The sequence below is a fragment of the Musa acuminata genome, chromosome BXJ2-1 (genome assembly GCF_036884655.1).
Source record: "Musa acuminata AAA Group cultivar baxijiao chromosome BXJ2-1, Cavendish_Baxijiao_AAA, whole genome shotgun sequence".
Lineage (NCBI taxonomy): Eukaryota > Viridiplantae > Streptophyta > Magnoliopsida > Zingiberales > Musaceae > Musa > Musa acuminata.
Window position 1 is genome coordinate 31,440,001 of NC_088338.1, and position 5,041 is coordinate 31,445,041.

A 5,041-nucleotide genomic window follows, 5' to 3' on the forward strand; every position below is an offset into this window, starting at 1 on the left:
AACAATAGGCTCAATTCACTCCTAATTTGGGCTCAATTGGCCCCTAACTGAGTTAGTAGGATTTCTTCCAAATCTAACTCAAATTAAGACCTAACTACGACACTTAAGGCATTAACTAAGTAATCTTTGTCCGGTATATCAATTGTTCTTCTGACGAAACCTTGACGAACTTCAGGTGAACTCTCGGCAAGCTTTTAGCAAACTCCTAAAAAATTCTTGGCGAACTCCCGACGAACTCTCAGCGAACTCTGGGCGAGCTCTTGATGAACTCTTGATGAGTTTCCTACATATGTTTCGAATCTTCAACGTATCATCCGATCTTTGACTCCAACCCAACATTTGCTTTATGCCTTATTTATTATCGTAGTTAATCCTGTAACACTCTTCTCAACATATAGATTAGATCAATAATTTATCAATTGATTTTATCATAAAAATCTAAGATTTAATAATCTCCCCCTTTTTGATGATGACAACCAATTGATGACGGAGTTAACCTTAACTCCCCCTATCTATATGCCATATTGAGATAAACCAAACTTGAATTCAAAATGAATCACAATATTTGAATTCAAGTGAAACACTTTTGGTCATAGTGATCAAATGTAATATATCATATCAAAATTTTATATATTATGCATCATTATAGTTTCAAATTAAGACATCTACAATTTCAAAACATTACATTTCGTACTCACTTCATGTATGATACAAAAAATAAATCAACATCACTTTTGGGCATAACATATATGATACTAATGTCACGCCCCCTCAATTTAATTCTCATTCAAGAGGTGTGAACCTAACTTAAATTTATAATATTAGAATTCAACAAACAATCCAGGATCCAATCACACATTTGAGGCCACTAAGTAAACATTCAAGTCATTCACCTCTACAATCCACAATTCACAAAACCTGTGTAGTTTATAACCATACATCATATCACTTAATGATTTATAAAATCTAAAGCCAACTCAACTAAGCTATAACCACATCATAAATCCATAGTTGTAGGAATCTATACAATCACAAAACCAACATGTACCACATGTTTATATCATTACACAATTTTAACTTAACATTCCTAAAATCCTAACATGAGAGGTACTTTTCAAACATTTACAAAACTCCTAAGTTCATATTTACCATAAATATTCCATTAGATATGAAGTATACTTATACAATAAAAACATATTGTCCAATAAAGGTTTTCCCAAGGTCTTCTAGTTTTCCATTGCCTTAGCCCAATTTAAACATTTTAGCAAGCGACAAGCTATCCTGAAAAAAATTATTAGCAATGGAGTGAGCACATAGAGCTCAGCAAGCGACTAACATATCCATGACTAAAGAGGATAGTTTTCAAAGCATATCAAGAATGTATAAACATTTCAAAGCATATCAAAGAATAAATATGAAACAGAAGCTCAAATGATGCATAGCAAAGGAGTAGGATTAGTTGAAGCATATCATTGACATAAGGAGCATTTCAGATATCAATAGCATATGAAATGTTACGGAGCATATCAATGGAATATGAAGCATTTTGGAGTATATCAATGGCATATGAAGCATTTTGGAGCATATCAATAACAAATACGAAACAGAAGCTCAATGTCGTATTTGACATTACATACTTTTCATTCTTATCCATAGCATATATAGAAGCATAAAACCAAAGCTCTGGATATTATATCAAACAGATAGAAGGTGAAGTGGGATCCCAAACATAATCTCTCACATCTGGGAGTGTCATCCATCCACGTTTGGATGAAGCCAGAGGGGACCGACAAAGCATCGTAGGCTTTAAGCATATACCATTTACCATTTCTAGCAAAGGTCCAGATAATTCCTTTACCATTTCTGGCAAAGGTCCAAATAATCTTATAAACACTAGAGTATAAAAAGGGTAGTGTGAACAATAAAGTTGGCATATATCAGAAACACATGCGGAACAACGGAATGCATATGCTTATACGAAACATTACGATACAAACCTGAACATTACATGATAGATGTAGGTATACAAATAATTGAAGGACAAGAGTATATAGGAATTTAAAGCAATAATGTAAAGCTCAATTGAAGGATGTTGGCTGAAATCGATTTCCAAAGAGAAGAAACAAGAAGAGGCGAAATCGATGAAAGCTCGATTTTGATAGAATTTGAGAAGCATATTATATGAATTATTTGGATAACTAATTATGCTCCAATTTATACAAAATATGTGTCATTCAAAAGATATATTAATCTAGTTTTAGGTAAATCAAGTTTTATATCAATTAAAGTTTACAATAGGGAGTTACAAATAATTTTATAGCAAAAGGTCTAAAAACATCAGCTCTATTTTATTGAATCCACAGGGTCAATGAAAAAATTTGTTTCAATTTGCAATCGTACTCCAAAAATTTCAAATTAGGTAAGAACAGAAATAATTTTGAGTCTATTTTCCTATAAATCATACTTTGTATAAATCTAAGTTCTCAACAGAAAGTTATAAGCAGTTTAGTAACAAAAGGTCAGAAATTACAGTCCTTGTTTTGTAGAATCTGTAGGGTTAATTGAAATAGAAGTCTTAGTAGGCATTTAAACTCCAAATCATTCAATCTATATATCAAAATAAATATATTTGAGTCTACTTTTAGATGGATTAGATTTTTCTAAATCAGAGTTTAATGCTATAAGTTAGGTCTAAAACAATGCATAGAGGTCAAATTACCGAAAAATTATAGATTCCTAGTCTTGTATCAAAATGAAAGAAATGTCTTGTTCTCAGCTGAAATCTTTCAAATTTTATAAAATTAAAATAAAAACATAGATTAGGATTACTGTGGGATAGGGTTAGAACACTTGCCTTAGAAAAGTTTGATTCTCAAATGCAGGGAAATTGATGCAAAACCTCAAGCAACACTTCTTCTGGCTGCAGCTCTTAAGTTTTCCTCTTTTAATTATGCTTTCCTTTAGTTTCTTCCCTAATTGCATTAGGTTTAGCTAATACAAGACTTGCAAGGTAGCAAGCATACATAAAAGAAACCTATGTGTCATTCTTAGAGCAAACATAGGTGACACCAACCTTAGTTTAGCTAGTGACACATGTTCACCATTTTTTTTTCTTTAACTTAAATATGAATCTTTCATAAATTATATCAAATTTTTAATATTTACTATTAGGTCCGTAATAATAAATTTTTAATATAATATCATTTATTACAAAAAAATTATTAAATAATCCTCATATTTATAAATAAGCATTTACTAAATTTTCAAAAATAGGGGATGTTACAACTAAAGCATTCACGATACATCATTTTGGGCATAATATACATGATACTAAAGCATTGACGATACATCATTTTGGGCATAACATACATGATGCTAAGACATTTAAAATTTTAAATATTTATCACTTCATACATGATACCATTCATTCAACATTTCTCCCCCTTTGTCATCAACAAAACGGAGAATCATTCAAACAATTTATGCAAGCATTTTAAATTTATGCAAATAAGTTATACACCAATTTATACAAGCTAACAAATTTGTGAAATGAGAAGTTAGGCAAAAACTTTGCATGATAACTACTTTTGCTTCTTGAAATCGGGAAGCTAGCAAATTTGCTTTAGATGTGCAAGTTTCTTTTTTCTTTTGGTCATAAGAATAAGAATAGGAGGAACTCATTCATCACAAGAAAAATCACTAACCAAATCCATGAATAATAAGTTTCATGGAATCATTCTTCTACTTTTGCAAAGAGAAATGATTCATCATAAAAGATCAACCTAAAATTCATGAATCAAATCCTTTTTCTTGTAAATTGAAGGAAGAAGGATACATAGGAATTAATTATCGCATAGAAGATCAAGTCATTAATCAAAGATTCATAAATCAAGGCTTTTCCTTTGGAAATATAAAGAGGAAGGACTCATGAAAAATAAGGAATCAAGTTGTGAATACCAAAAGTTCATGAATCGAATCTTTTCTTTTGAAAATAGCAAGAGGAAGGATTCATATGAGACGATATTGATTTAAAAGGTAAATTCAAGTTATGAAAAATTGAGAAATCCAAAAAATATATAAAGGAATTTATGCATTTGGAATATTTAACATTCTTAATTCTCTTATAATAAAATCAAATTATGCCTCATTCAGTGGTTTTGTAAAAATATATGCTAATTGATGCTTTGTATTAATAAATTCTAAAAATATGTCATGATTGTTAACATGATCTCTAATAAAATGATGTTTAATGTCAATATGTTTAGTTCTATAGTATTGAATGAGATTCTTGGTTAAACATATTGCACTAGTGTTATTGCATTTTATAGAAATATTTTTCAAATAAATTTCATAATCTTCTAAAGTATTTTTTATCCATATAACTTGTGCATGCACCTATTGCTATATATTCAGTTTTGGTTGTAGATAATGTAACCGAGTTTTATTTCTTGGAAGACTAAGAGACAAGTGCATGACCTAAGAGTTGACATATTCCGGATGTACTTTTTCTATCTATTTGACTACCAGCAAAATCAACATCGGTATAAGCAACCAATTCATGATTTTTATTTTTTGTATACCATAATCCCAAATTAGGTGTTCCTTTTAGGTATCTAAAAATCATTTTAACAGCTTTTAAGTGAGATTGCTTGGGATTTGATTGAAATTTAGCACATAGTCCAACACTAAACATAATATCAGGTCTAGTTGCTATGAGATATAATAAACTACCTATCATGCCCCTATAAGTCTTTTGATCAAAACATTATCCATTTATGTACATATGTAATTTTGTAGAGGTGTATTTATAGCCTTAGCACTATCCATATTAAACTATTTTAATAGATCTAATGCATACTTAGTTTGACTAATAAAAGTTTCATCACTAAGTTGTTGTTGAATCTCATATTTTGATGATGAAACCAATTGATAGTGTTTATGATTTGATTTACGTTTTGAGTAACGTAGGAAGCTTCGATCAAGGAGAGACAATTAAAGTAGGAAGAATCATTTTGGGCCGAAAAAAAATATGTCAGAAGAT